Consider the following 16,075-nt stretch of genomic DNA (forward strand, 5'->3'; position numbering starts at 1 on the left):
AAAGGCCTCTGTGCCCCTTCAGTCTTTAGCATATCTGTTGAATCTACCAAAAAGGATGCCAATGTAGAGGAGGCTTTTGTGATGTGGACACACAGTCCACAGAACAAGAAGGAAGCTATCCATTGCTTTTATATATGCCAAACCACCATCAGATGGTATTAAAATGCATCCCAGGTCTGTGACAATGAAAACTTAAGTATTAGACTAGTGAGTCTATAAATAAGTCTATATTATACTCTAAAATTTATAAACAGCTTTTTTCAGAGGATTAGATCAGGTAGTATAGGTATAGAGTGACTGGTCATAATGAGTAACCGTTACCTATACTGCCTGATCCAGTCCTGACATTAACCACTAAAACCACGAGAATGGGAGAGGGGGAAACTTTTGTAGTGTGAAATGTATTCTTGAAATGGCTTCTCTGTTCATTTTGTTCTATCATTCCTATTCTCCTGCAGGTCTTTCCCAAGTACTTGGGAGAGTATTCTTTTCTTACTTCTATACAGGATAAAACCATTAGTCTCTGGGTATTTCATTTACCAGTAAATAGCATTTCTGCAGCCTTGCCAGGAAATTCTTGATGCAATAGCCTTGAGATTAGGGGAGATGATCACCATCATATTGTCAGAAAGAGCAAAAGAAAAGTGGCTTTCAAATAAAAAGGTGCGACTGAATTGGAAAAAGGATTGAGCTGGTCAGCATCATCGTGCTGTGATAAAGGAGCCCTGAAATAATATGGAATGTGCAAATGAGAAGCAAAATCAGAAAGTAACTGATATACTTCTCAGATGGAGTATATCCTAAATGTCCAATTACTGAAGGACAATTTACACTCATTCCTATATTTGCTTTCTACAACCAACTCTCTGTGTAACTTTTCATGAGTGATGTACCCGAGTAATTGGATTCTAAACTGTATCGATACTATATACCTAAACTGCAAAGTTAAATTTATCTAAATTTGGCTTATTGCAGATTATGTATTTTATGAGTTTTTAAACAAACTTTGCATTAGTGGATAATCTAATCAGAGATGTACAGACACTCTTTTCAGCCTGTGTATTATATAATTTTAACATTAGCTTTAATAAAAATTTTAAATCTGAAACCATATACCAGGCTAGCTAAGAGCTCTGTATCACAAGTAGAGACTTTTAAATCATTTTAGCCTCCTAAACTGATAACCTACTTAAAAGAACAAAGAATTCCAGGCTTCTGTCTTTCTACTATGCAGTTGGGAGAGAAAAGCTACATAGAACAGTTCAATGGAAAAGCATCAGGAGATAAAGATTCAGCATGCTTAACACCTGGTCTTCTCCCAGCCTACCTCCAAACATGAAGGGCATGAAAACAGAGCATCCTAAGTTCCTTAGCCAAACTTATCTCCGTGTGGGTGAGGATACATGAGACAAGAGTTAGGAGAATATGGTAATTGTAAGGCAAACAGACATCATATATTTCATAATAGAAATGCCAATAGCTCAACATTTATTACAACATAGAATCCTTCCTGCTGCTGCTGCAACAACAACTTTCCCGCAGCTGATCGTCGATTTAGTGACTTTCCTGCATCCTTTTAAACCAAATGCAAAAGAACCTGCAGCACTGATCATTTTTGAGCTGTTTAGAGAAAGCAATAGTGTATTCCTCAGTGCACTTATAGAATAAATTAATCCCCAATAAAAATGTTAAAGTGTTCGTTTTGCACAAATCATGTTGCCGGTACTGTTGGCTGCTGCTATTGACCACTCTGCTACTGCTGCATGGTGAAAAGAGATACTATTGCGAACATTTTGAGAGAAGCACTGCGGCAAATTGGAAATGGTGACAAAAGAGTGCATAGAGGATCGTGGCAGTTTCCAGTCCTTGCTGTGCTGTTTATTTAATGTAACATTAAGCTCAATATAACCCACTAAGCCCAAATCTCACAGATAAAGACAAAAATCTCTCTTAGCCGGCGGGCCACTGGTGCAACTACAAAATGCCGAGTCTCTTTCTGGACTACTCCACCCCTTTGGCTGTACCAATAAAGCTGGCTGCAAGAAGTGTTACTCCAGTTTTTCCTAAGTATTTTGGAACACTTTCACTAGGAAAAACTATTTCTCAACCAGCTCTAAAACCCAGGGCTTACTATTTTAGATGCTGAAATTTAATGATAAACTACTAATTGTAAATATTTCCAAGAAGGTGGGAAAGCAGTAGAGTTGCCAACAGCCCCTCATTACAAGGGACGTCCCTGATTTTTTCCCCATCTCTGTACAACAATATTGGGAGTTGCTGAGTGCTGAAAAAGCAGCAAGAAATACCCATGGCGAATGGAGGCGAGTATCACTTTTTATTAATGATAATAAAATCGTGAGGAGACATGGGGCAGGAGTGCTAAGAAAACAGTCCCTTATTTTTGAAACCTAGGCAATCCTAGCAAGCACAGACAGAACGAGATGAAGATTTCCCCCCAGACTTTTCAGAAGAGCTCAGCAAGAAAAGAGCAGCAGCATTTCATGGGCAGAAGCAGATTCTCATGTGAACTGATATTTGTCATGGCTGCATGTGATGTTTTGGGATTCAGCCCAGACACTGCCTGCCCTGTAACTCTGGGTGCCTTAAATGCTATGCTACTGTGGCTCACAGCCAGGAGTGAAAGTAACTTAAAGGATTTACCAGTATGTCAGAGTCCTGAGCAGGGGGTGTGGCCTCAATCAAAAGACGGAAGAGGCAGGGCCTCAATCAAAAGAGGCAGGGCCTTTAACTACCCAGGCCCTTTAAATTAAGATTTAAAGGCCCTGGGGCTCCAGCTTCAGTAGCGGCAGCCGGAGTCCTGGGCTCTTTAAATCACCCCCTGAGCTACCAGCTGCTGAGGTGGCTGGGAGCCCTTAGGCTCAGGGGCAATTTAAAGGGCCTGGGGCTCTCGCCGCTGCAGGGAGCCCCTGGCCCTTTAAATCACCAGTCTGGGGAAGCTGGTCTGGTCCTGCACAGCATACCGGCTCTTGCCGGAACGCCATACTGGACCGGACTGGCTTATTTTCACCTCTGCTCACAGCCCTGACACCAACAGCCTGTAGACATGCATGCAGAGCACCCCATTGCGTCCACTGCCCAATTACTTTCTGCAGAGTGATCCCAGCTCCTCCCCATTCTGAATTTCCTGCAAACAGTCTGTCTCAGTGGTGTCCAGTGCTCTCCTGGAGCACTCATGGAAGTTATTACATTCCTTGCTCCTTTAAAGAGTCAGTATGCTCCAGCTCATAAATTTAACTAGAGTTCGACAATCACTCGTATGTCAACACAGCACTGAATTGATTTGAAGTAAAACAAGTTGTTTAAACAAAAAGTCATAGCTTTAAGGGACACCAAATACAAGAAGTAGAAAAGTTACAAACAAAATTAAAACTACACTTGTAAGACTAAAACTTCATTTCAGCAAGTTGCAATCCTTGCCTAAGCAGATTTCTCATCTCTGTTCAGTTCCCAGAGACTTCAGCCTCCTTGGCTGAAGGATCCCCTTTTCTCAGATGTACAAGAGCCCTGGGCTCTTGTATCTGACCACTAATGGGTAACAATGGGGTTCTCTCCCCTTCATTTTATAGCCCAGTAAACCTTTGAAATGTATCCTTTGAAAAGTAAGCACTGACAAAGTTTCTCTTTCTTGGTAGGGTGCAGAGGCTGTGCTGTCTTCTCCACTGCTTGTTACCTTGATGGCTTTGTTTATCGTACGTAAGCTTACCTTCATTGTCCGCCTGATGACCAGGCCGGTCAGACAAGCAAACTCACATTCCGTTGTCCAGGGCAGACTGGACTTATGTGCTGCTTGCCAGACATATTTTAAGAATATAATTCTAGCACATATTTACAACTTTGTACGTATCCTACACAATGATATTTGGGGCCAACATGTTATTAGTTTGTATATGACAGCATACATGATATCTTTTAGATACAGATTATAACAGTGTTAGGTGTAGAGAATATGTCTAGCCTGACAAGAGTTGCTGACACCAATGGGCCTCTGTGTCACACCACAGATATTCTGCTATCTTAATTTGTGTTTTGCTGGTTAGACCAAATTCTTCAAGATTTAATTTGAAGCATGGGAAGCGCTACATATGCCCAAACCAGCTAAGACCAAATGAATGACCACTTGAATTAAAACATTAGACTTTTTTCATTTTCTTATGTTTCAGGAGAAATATCCAGTAACCAGGTCTAGAATGTTTTCCCAGGTAGTCACTCCCCCAATGTAGTGTCTTCTTTGGGGTACTGACTATGGTGGGTTATACCTGCTAGAAAAGACCCATAGGCTGGGACATTTCAAGGAAGGCCTTATTGCTGCTTTTTTGGCCACTTTACATCAACTCTACTGAATCCCTGCCACTGTTCTCTTTCATGAAGACCAGTTTTGGGCTCTGTTTTTCCTTAATTGAAATTAGGTCATTCACCCTGAAAATGGCTTCTTTCCCTTTGTGTGTGGGAAAACATAATTTGTGTTTGTCCAGCATAAAGTATTTGCAAAAGGCTCCCAAAGAGTTAGAAACTTGTTACTGTACTTGACTGCTTCTTTTCTGTTTGAAATCCACATAGGCACTCAGCTACCACTAAAAGAAAACACTTTAGCACTCATGGTAATCTTAGTCTGTTGTATTTGCAGACTTCCAAAAAAAAAAAAAAATCACAATATTTTCACCGTGACTCATTTAGTTTTCTTTGATGATGTCATGGCTATCACTCTTCTGACATTGTTTTTTTCCCTCCATACTCTGTTGTTCCCACTGGAAAACTATTAGAATTGGAAGTTATTCAGCAGCATTAAACGTTCTCCAGTCCTTTCTGGGTCTAACTTCTCTTTTGGGGATCATTAAAAAAAGAGCCTTTTTCTAAGATATTAATGATATGGCAGTTGCCATAAATATTCTTGAAAAAACTTATACTTAATTCAATAAGTATCTTTTGAGTTCATTGTATTAAATATAGAGGTTATGTATTATTGTGGGTTGGGATTGCATGTGACAATCCCAGTCCACAATAATGTGCAAGGGGGACATGATGTGAAGGGAAGTATTATGAACTTCCAAGGACTACAATGAATGGAGGGCCAAATGAAACAGCGTCCAGTTATTTGCCTAGGAAATCTTGAGGGGGAGGTGAATGTCAATTCCCCACCTTTGGTTATGAAAAAGCTCAGCCTTTGAAGCTATGCCCTGAAGATGGGACCATTATCTGCTGATTACCTTATCCCAGTGTCTCAAGATCAGCCGCCTAGCTGTCTAAAGGAAAGGCTAACCTATTCACGTGGGTGCTTGTTCTGAGCTAAGGCTGTTATGAACTTGCTTTTTTACACACACAAAGTTTCCTTTTTCAGGCTAAATAGCTGACAGCATTACATTTCACTTTCATTTATTGGTGTAGACATGATGCTGCACAGTACAGATGCAGAGAGATGCATAAGGTGAGAAAGTTCTTAGCTCTAAGTTAATTTGCACAGCTGTGCTAGGCACTTCACAGATAGTTAAGACAACAAGGTTTTTGCCCATTAGAACTTATAGTTTAGATAACTAGGAAAAAGGGAATATGAGGTGAAAAAACAAAGTAAGCAAGATGTGACATTAAGGAAGTGTTTTGTTTTTACAGTAGTGTTATGACAGAGGCATATTTTCATTTGCTTTTATACTTTTATTTTGAATTTAGCATATTTTGTATTCATGACTGAGTCACTTGATAGTTAACACATCATCTGCAGCCACCTTTAGGGCCACTTGGTATTTTGGAAGAAGTGCAGTTTGAGGAGGCACACGAAGGCTCAGTGGACTTGCTCTGCATTTGTCTTCACTGCAGCTGCTACAGCAGTGTAGATACTTTGACGGGTCCCTTCCCCCACCAGTGTGGTTAATCCAGTTGTCACAGATACAGTAGCTAGGTTGATAGAAGAATACTTTCATGGACATTGCTGCATCTACTGTGGGTGTTAGGTTGCCCTAACCACAGCACTTCCCTCATGAAATTTTGCACAGCCCTGAGTGATGCAGCAAGGCCGGTTAGTTTTCTATGCATAGACCAAGCCAGAAATAAGAGTGGATGAAGCAAAGATCAGTCATGCAGCTATCTCCAACCTTCATGGCGGCAGAGTGGCCAGTTCTATTGCAAAGGAGATCTGTTTTGAAGCCCCCCACCCTCAATCAACCCACCCTCTGCTAGCTTTCCCCTGACTTTAGTTTGTGGCTGGACTATTACCACATTCCATAGGAGTGGTCAAACTTTCAAAACACAGAATTTTGTGCAAACTGTGTCTAACCCATTTGCTTTTTTAAAATCATATAAAGCAGAAGTGTACAGATCATACAAAAAAAAAAAATCTACATCCATGTCCATGTTTCCTCACCACTCCAAGGCATTTTTTGGACTGGGGTCAGAGTGCCTACGGTTGTCTAGACTAGAGGACATTTGCTCTAGGGTCTGATGGGGGGGCTGGAATATGGAGGCCTCTAGCAGCTCACCTGTATGATTCTTTATTTAAACCCCGCCTACTTACCTGTCTGCTCTCTTTGTGTTTGGTGGTTTGTCCATTGCTCCTGCCTTTCCCCCTCCTTACAGAGGGGTAGGGAGACCAGTTTTATTCTAAGGTTGACCTCATCCATGGTTCCAAGGGGTTTATAGCCACACAGGGTCACTGAGTCCTAAGCACCATCATTTAAGCTTAAGTACTTTCCCTGTTGTCCTCAATTTGGAACGTACTAGCTGCATGTCCTGTGAGCAAAGCTAGATCCCTATACAGAGAGTGTCCATAAGCCAATAATTGGAGGATATTGACCAGAGTTTGTAAGTTGTACACGTAGAACCACCTATTCAATCACAGCACACATAGGATTTATGAGGCAAGTGATGGGGTCTGAGGTGTAGAATGGGTTTAAGCAAAGTTTCTTCAACTGTGAAATGGGGCCTGATGGAGAGGGGGAGTGGCCCAGAAAGGAAATAGGGGTGGCCACTGCTGCATAAGAGGCCCCAGGAGCAATGGGGTTCTACTATAGTTTTTTAGGCTACAAGGGACCAGTAGGATCACCTAGTCTGACCTCCTAGATGACACATGCCAGGTTATTTTAACCAAATAATTCCTGTATTAAGGCTATAGCGAGTGGTTACACTACACCATCTCTTTTAGAAATATCCAGTCCTGATTTAGAGACTGCAAGTGATGAAGAATCCATCATAACCCTTAGTAAATTGTTCCAGGGGCTAGTTATCCTGAGATTGCAGCTTATTGCCATAGAGTCTTTCCTTGAAGGGAGGAACAGTCCACAGAACCTACAATAATTCCCTGCTCCTCATGTCCTATTTCTTGTTTCAGGTTGAAAAAGTGGAGATGTACATGAGAGGAAGGTGCATTCCAAGTGTCCTTCCCTGAGTGTACAGGTTGACAGAAGATGAGAAGGGAGGAATCCAATGTATGTGCTTTTAGTACAAAGTGTGAGTGAGCTTTTTTGCACCATTGGTTCTTATCTGCCTGTGAAGGCCTGATGAACAACTCCATTAGTGGAAGTAGCTCTGTCCCCCAGTGTCTAATGAACAATGCTGCACTGGTGAACCTATTAAGGTAAACCTGTTTTTATTGTTGGTGTGTCAAACAAAGTGTCACTCTGTTGTTTGTCTACTGCAGGGTTTAACTGCAATGCAATATATTAATTGGAGATTTGTTAGCAACTGGCGAAGTTTGCCTACTAATTATGTGAGCTTGGGTTTACTTTTCCCAGCACACACGTTGTGCACATGGTTCAGACAACTTGGGCCGAAGGAGTATTTTTATTTGTAGTTTGTAAGATTTTGTCCAAAAAAAAGGTTCCATGCTGAAGTGGCCAGATTCATTCCCCCTCCCCTTTCTTGCTACTGTTGCAGTCAGTGCACCTCATTATCAAGCCTCTATAAAAACAGATTTAGCCGATTTGTTCACCCAGCCAAGAGCCACGACAGAGCATAGCACAGACATGTAGAACACTGTACTAGCCCTTGATCGTTCCCAATTTGGCAAAGTAACAGACTTTCCTAGGCATGTGAATGCTTTGAAATATATAAAATTAACATTTAAGAGAAATGAGTCAGTCAGAACAGGAACAATGTCCAACATAGTGAAAGTAACTCTACAGTCCTGCATTCAGAAGATGTTTTTGGGTAGACAATATAAAGCAGTTCTAGGTTTTCTATTCTCTGGTAAACCACAGCAACACTATTAACTTGGAGTTACGTCCTTTAACGTGGCACTGACTTGGAGATATGAGAAGTTCCTAATTATAGCTTGGCAAAGCTCTGAAACGTGCAGGAGAGGAGCCCTGCTTTAGCTTTGCTTCTGCACAGTGGTGTTTCAGCCCAGGAGCTTAGAAGTCCATGGGACTGAAGCCTCCAGCTACTAAACTCATGTTTTAAGAAGGCTCTAGGTAATCTGATAAAATAAGCTTCACACCCATGTATAGACAAATCTGACTTAATGAAGTATGTCATGGTGTTGCCCTTCAGAATTCTAGTACCAGGCTGTGTAACAATGCAGCAGTAAGATTAGGTCTCTTCACTCTCCTGCCCTCCCAAAATTACTTCCTCTTCCATGTACCCACCACATTCCTGGATGCATGCCTTTTTAGTGAAAGGAAAACCGTCAGGCAGACTGAACAAAAACAAACCCCCCACAAGTCGTCCATTTCCTTCTTGTTTCAGGATGAACTTGTTCATTCCTGGACCAAATCCATCCTGTTCCCATCTTGTTCCAGAAGAGGAACAAACTAAGTAGAACAAAAGCTCAAAGTCATGGATGTTTGCCTTCTTCCAGGGCAAACTTGGATGGTGGTCCCCTAGCAGGGACTCACCTTTCCTGGAATACTCATAGGAAGAAGAACTGGCTCCAGATGCTTCTGGTTAACCCTTGCCATCCTGCTGTGGTGCTCACAGCCTCCTAGCCTGGTCACACTAATGGCCCCCTTGGGACCAAAATTGGTGATACAACCACAAGTTACAAGATGGCTTCCTGTTTTGAAAATGTTCCTCCCCTCCCTCCTCTGCAGGGAAGTGAAGGTAAGAGACATCTTGTGGCTACAGTTGCAGCATATGCTTGGGGGAATATGGAAGCTAAACTTGGAAAAAAAATCTCAGTCATCTGCTCTAATTGAAACCACTATTTTATAAAACAATAAAACCAGTTCTCGAAATTAGAAACGTTGTTGATGTAAGTAAATTATGTCTCCTAATTCAACAATTAGCTTGTTTTGGAAATATTTGGAGCTTTGATCTGGAGACTGGTCACTGGGTCAGTCAAAATTCAGAGTTATTGACCTAATTAAACATTCCTTATTTAGGCAAAATTACCATTTTGACTCGGACTTTAAGCTCAGAAGGGACCATCATGACCTAGTCTAACCTCCTGCACATTGCTCATTTAAATTCCAACATGCCCATTAGTTAGCAGCATGCACAAGTGTGCCCACTTGTGTGCATGCAGTTTTGAAAAAGTCCCTAAATCGTTACTTTTAACTGTAGTAAAGTGATATGCCTCACATCCATATTGGCTGGGAGCAGCGAGAGTGGATCCTTAAGGCATAAAAGCAATTGGCCAATGTCACCCTTTGGGATCTCTCAACAAGAAAAGTTTAGTCAAACAGCAGCACCATGTACTCCTACCAGAGGCTGCAAACACATCAGTCCACCATATTAAGACAGCTCATATATCGAACACTTGGGTTTTTAGCCAAAACCTCCCCGATATTCTCAGTCCATAGGACTGAGTATGAAGCCCTTAGGAAGTTCTCAGTTTATCCCAATAAGAATTTGCTCACTGAGCCCTCATGAAACAGAATGACAGTTTGTAAGAGTAAATTTGCATCTGAATGTAAACAAAAAGGGGCTAGAGAAACTGATTTCTTTTCAAATGCAAAAAGGCCAAATTGCTGCCACTTATCCTGCTCTATATAAGACCCTTTTCTTAGAGAAATTGCTAAAGGAACAGACTCATGTTTTTGTAGCTAGGCCCTGTTTAAGTGGAGTGTTCTTTCTTGGTCAAGCTTTCTAATAAAATTAGAAATTTTAGTTGTGCACTATCAATCATTATTTATGGAATACTTGACACTGTCAGCTCAAGTACACCTTTCATCAACATTTGTAGTTTATCAATAAATAGGACTCCTTCTAATGCACTCGGTGAATATCAGAAAGGAAATACTGTGTTTGCAAGAAAGACAAAAGTAATAGAGCAAACTGGAGCATGACACTGCTAAATTACTACATTAGTCAGGATTGTGTCATTTGCAATGTCCATCATTGCTGGGGAAAGTGCAGAAAGAGGGGAAGTGAGAATGTGTGCTCCAATGTTTGATTGGAGTGTGGGGATTATACAGTTATAAGTTAGAGGCCTCAGTTCACAGTCTAGTCAGGAATATTTGATTTGGGGATTTTACCTATTGTATTGGCTAGGTGGCTGGAGAGTGGGAACAATCTTGCCATGCGTTTTCCAGCCTATGAATTTGGCAATATGTGACTGTCACGGAGTCCCCGGGCGATGCTCTGGAACTGCTCCCTATGAAGCCAGTCAGGACTCTGGGGAAGTCTCCTTTCTGTGAGCAGACTGTCTGCAGGACACACAGCTCTCATCTTCCACTTTCCTGGGTCTGACCTTGGAGCGTTCAGTATCCTCTCTGCCCCTCCGTGCGCCTCCCACAGCAAGTCCGTCCAGGCGAGCTCCTGGGGAAGCCAGAGGGTCCTGCACCCCAACTCCGCAGTCAGACGTGACTCTCAGCCAGCCAGTAAAACAGACTGTTTATTAGACGGCAGGAACATGGTCTAACACAGAGCCTGTAGGTGCAGAGAACAGGATCCCTCAGCTGGGTCCATTCTGGGGGGCAGTGAGCCAGACAACTACGTCTGCACTTCTCTCCATGTCCCCAGCCAGCCCCAAGTGAAACTCTCCCCAGCCCCTCCTCCTCTGGGCTTTGTCCCTTTCCTGGGCCAGGAGGTTACCTGATTCCTTTGTTCTCCAACCCTTTAGCTCTGACCTTGCAGGGGGGAAGGGCCAGGCCATCAGTTGCCAGGAAACAGGGTGTTGGCCATTCTCTGTGTCCAGACCCCTGCACACACCTGCCCTCTAGGGCTCTGCAATGATCATACACTCTTATCCCACCACCTAGATACTTAAGAACTGCATAGGGGAAACTGAGGCACCCCCACACTATTCAGAGGAAACTTTAAGAACAGTCCCACTTCGTCACATTGACCAACATCAATGTATTCACACACTACTCTACCATGGACAAACTAAGTCTTATGAGGTATATGAAAGCTAACACACTGATCATTATAAAACGCAGGTGTTAATGTTGTGTGCATCGGTGCTGGAACTAGGGGTGCTGCCACACCCCCAGGCTTGAAGTAGTAACCAAAGTACATGGGATGCTGAAGGCAGAAACTCACTATGAAAAAAAGTGTTCTAGCACCACTGGTTTTGTAAAGTTATGAATTCCTGCTGTCTGATGTTACTAGAATATATTTAAGACCAGAGGTAAAGGCGATAAACAGTGTGCCCTAGACAAAGGAATATGGGTTTACCTCAATTTTCATTAGCAAACAGCCATAGAGCTAAACCAGTGGGGGTTTCAATTTCAGGATCAGGGTGAGAGAATTAATATGGCTCCTGCACCCCAATGACACACAGGAGACTGAATTCCCAGGAGTCCTTCCTGACTAGCGAGACAAAGACATACCTTTGGGGAAGATAAGAAGCAGAGAGACTTTATCTTTCACCTAGGGAGAAAAGGGAAGCCAGCATCTTGACTTTCTGTGGAAGATCAGGATGAGAGGAAAAATAAATCAACCACAGATGAAAGATTGTTCAAGGTAGATTTCTTCCCAAAGACTGTAGCTTATTAAGTTGCTCTTAGCCATTAGAAAGCATATTTTTACTTTTGTTTGCTTATAACCATGTTTTGGTCTTTATCCCTTATACTCAAACTCATATAAAGCCACTAACTTTTTGATTAAACAGATGTATTTCACTTTTAATCTAAGCCAACACAGTGCTGTGTTTGAATTGTAGTGATTGTTAGCTCCCATTAAAGTGTGAACTGTGTTTTTGTCTGTTTAAAGGAGCAATGGACCTGACTTCCTGGAGTGCTTCAGGAAAGTGCTGGACACGTCAGGGCAGAGACAGTTTTAGTGAAAGTTGGGACTGGGGGTGTGCTGGGGTCACCCTGCAAGTAGTAACCATGACTGGCTGAGAGCAGGGTGGTACTGGGGTGGTGGAGGCAGGCAGCTATGGATAAATTGCTGAAACAGGATGCACAGCATACAGATGCTCACAGAGCTGCATGCTTGTCCGACGGCTGTGGGCATCCAGGCCATGAGCTGCAGCAATGGAGCACTTAAGGCACGCTATGATACAGGACAGGCAGTGACTACCCTTACTGGACTGGTCTGAACCTCGAGAGTCATGCGAAGGTACCATTTGTGAAAGCATCTGCTCATCGGACATGGCTAGTTCTTTACACAGTGGCTATGGTAAGTCTTCAAATATTTAATTTGACTACTTTTCTCAAGGATCATTTGGTTTCTAATATAAATACTAAAGACATTTTCACAAAGCTGAGCCTGGCTTGCATATGCAAATTTTGAAGGCTTGACCGATTTCTGCGGGGGATAAAGTAAAGTCTATTGAATACCCAAAACACGAGTATGAAGACAAGAAAGCAGGCATCAGCACACAGCCACCTACTTGCATTTTTACAGTAGTTAGAAGTGCAAATTATGCCTCTGAACTTAGACAATGATTTTTGTATTCAGGGACAGATTTTGCCACCTCTCTCATAAGAGTGTTTTACTATGATACGAATAACTCCACAGTAAGATACTATACAATCTGATGAAATATGTCAGGTCCTTAAAAGACTTATGAGTTTTGAATATCACTCTTATTACAAAGTTTTCCTCTCTATTTCCTGAATGTCAAATTATTGATGGACTTTCCCTGGTGAACATATTAACATTGACTTAACTTTATAGTATAAAGAAGGGTTAAAAATCATCCAGGAAAACCGATAAACTGTGATAGGAAGAGAGTCTAAAAACAGAAGGATAACAAACAAATGAGAAAGAAGACATTTTTACCTTCCTAATTTAGTGACTGCTCTGATCTATGTTCAAATTGGTATCAAAGCAAAAATTCAGAGTTGCATAAGAGACCTATATGGAGGGCTTCTTCCAACACCTATTTGTCACCCAGTGTGCTGCTCCTTTTTCACATTCACCAAGTTCCCAGCAGCTCTGCTCCCATCATCAGTTGCCCCCCCACAATTCCAGCCTTACCAAACACCAGAGTTCAAAAATCATGAATCCTAACCACCCTCCCAGAAAGTCACCACTAACCATGTAGCGCAGGCAGCCACCACCCGAGTGCCTCCCCCTGGGCAGGGATCACACCAGAGCCCCCTACCTGTGTTCTGCTTTCCCTGTCTTCAGGGCCCCCTCACAAACAGTTCAAATAAGTCCCCTATTCGGGTCCAATTTATTGAGTCCTCTAGTACATACTGACTCTCTAAATTTAAAGCCCAGTTCAGCATCTCTCTTGATTAACCCAAAATAACACATCACAAAACTCACCCAGTTGGCCTTCATAGGCTCTCTCCTGCCACGACAAGGTCTCTCCCAGGCCACCCTACACCTGGGGAGCTTTCTCCCACTCTTGCTTCTTCAGCTTTTCCCCTGCTGACTCAGTGGCCTGTAAGAACCTTCTTATGCCCTAAAAGCTCTACAAATAGAACTGCAGTCTCCCATACTTCCCCCTTTCACTGCTACTGCCTGCTCTTTTTATATGGGAAGCACCTGACGCAACCCACATGGGGCTTGTCCTGTAATCAAGGCTGACTTAGGCCCAGGCTCTTGAGCCCAGTGGGGAAAGCCATACTGTTATAGGTTGTAAAACTTAAAAAAAAAAGAAGATTATATTGTGAAGTTCCCTTTTCCAGCTTCCTCTTTTGTTACCAATGTACTGTTCCTTACTTTCCCATTCTCTGATCCTTTGCATGGCAGGAGTTTTCACAGTTGTCTCTTTCTGAGTGAGAATAGTTTCATGCACAATGTTTTCCATAAGCATTTTCACAGGGTATTTTGGTACATTTAAAAAAAATCAAAGCAGTTCTTTATTTCTTCAAAAACCAGGGAATTGTCTGAGGGATGGCTGAGGACCCAGAGCCTCAGTGGATATGTAACTGGGATTTTCAAAAAGGTTTATGATTGTTGTCTGTTTTCTGAGAACAGCATCCTATGATGATGTTTATCCATTTTGTGTTTCCCGTTATAAAGGAATGTATATCTGTTAGCTTTATTTTTCTGTATTCTACAAAGAATAGAACCTATAATTGTGCCACTGAAATGATGCAAATAAAGGAATGTGCGAGACATGGGTTCTCAGTCTGTGAGCCATAAGAGTCATGACTCTCCTTTATGGCTAGAAGAGGGGGAGTCCCAAAACTTCCTTCTGTTGTAACAGAGGATCATGACATGGAAAAAAAAGTTGCAGCCCACTAGGGTTGCCAATTTTGGTTGGATGTATTCCTGGCGGTTTCATCAAATGACATAATCTTTAATTAAAGATTAATTTTTAAACCTGGAAACTCCAGGACAATCTTGGAGGCTTGGAAACCCTAGGGCCCATTGTGCTTGCAGATAATTAACCCAGGTTTTTATGTCATCCTTTTAAAAAGTTGCACTGACCCTGAAATTTTTGGGATTTCTTCCTCATATTTCCCCCATTATTCTGATAGTTGAGCTGCCAAAAGGACCCTGTTCTTATGGTGTGGGTATGACTCTATTATGGTAAGATGCAATTTTATCATTATGCCAGCTCTGTACTGCTGGCTTCTATTGGGAGGTGAGAGGCATATATGGGGAAGGCAATGTTATCAAATCAGTTGCATAGGACCAACACTAACACAAGTGAGGTACCGCTAAGACAGATCCTAAGAGCCAGGGTCTTAGCCTGCTGCCTAAAAGTTTTTGCTCTTTAGTGTAGTTAATGAATGTCCTATAACATGGCCCTGACATTATTCAAGAAAATGGTAAGTGTAGATATTAAAAGAAAATGGCAGTATTATGAGGGTGGGCAACAGCGAACTAGAGAACCTGGTGGCTGTACTGGAGTCCTGGCTGATCCAAAGATATGCCAATTTACCAATGGCTGACTGGAGAAGTTAAAGAGAAAATCAGTGTTTTTTAAAATATGCCACCAGCCATTTGTCTTGCTCTTTAGTAGAACCACTTTTTGTCTCCTTCCTCTTACATTCACCCACCTCTTTCACTTTGACACCAGCTCCTTCAAAACAACATAGTAGGACTGCGCTACATATATGCATACATGCTGCATGGCTGGTGCACAACAACAAACAGTGTCTGTTTGGACTTTTAAAAAAGGGGCCTGGCTGCTTAAAGCCTTTAACATTTGTCTCTTGCCTTTGTTGTGGGACATCTGAAACCAGAGTCATGTTAGCACAATGTCTAATGGAAGGGGAGCAGACTCCAAACCCTGTAGAATGATCCCTCCTTCCAATTCCACTGGCAAATGCAAGACTGACTGTAATGGCTGCATATTATGTAACTGTTGCCCACTTTTGACCCTTGCAGCTAGTCAAAGTTTGGGGCCCTGGGGATTTGCTGGGTTGAAAGTGGAAATTGGTATTTCTTTGGTGCAGTTTTGCGTATTTGCAAAGAATGTACAGAGTCCCGTGTCTCTGAATCAGAAGGAATCGAATACCAGGACATGGCTTCTTTTGCTTACACCACCAAGAACATTTTTTCAGACTGCACCTGTTGTTATACCAATAAAATACAAACCAGCAGGATCTTATTAAAGGGGAAAACGCAAAATGCCACATTTATTGTGAATACAGAAAGAATCATAGTAAACAGTTAGTTATAGCTATAACATTCCATTCATTCAATTTCATATTTATTCACACATTCATTCATACACACACACAGGTTCTGCAAGGTTGTTATCATAGTTACCAGCCTTAGAGTTGCTCATGCCAAGCCACTGGCCAGGTGGCCTGGACATGAGGAGGGAGCA

General features: G+C 42.2%; 1 long non-coding RNA gene across 1 annotated transcript in view; it reads right to left on the reverse strand.

Moving 5' to 3' along the window:
* Positions 1-14,296, reverse strand: part of LOC114021286 — a 59,054-nt gene extending 44,758 nt beyond the window's left edge. Inside the window, exon 1 of the long non-coding RNA XR_003565909.3 lies at positions 13,612-14,296. This is a non-coding gene — a long non-coding RNA (uncharacterized LOC114021286). The remainder of the gene's footprint in view (positions 1-13,611) is intronic.
* Positions 14,297-16,075: the final 1,779 nt, after the last annotated feature.

The sequence above is a fragment of the Chelonia mydas genome, chromosome 4, assembly GCF_015237465.2.
Source record: "Chelonia mydas isolate rCheMyd1 chromosome 4, rCheMyd1.pri.v2, whole genome shotgun sequence".
NCBI lineage: Eukaryota > Metazoa > Chordata > Testudines > Cheloniidae > Chelonia > Chelonia mydas.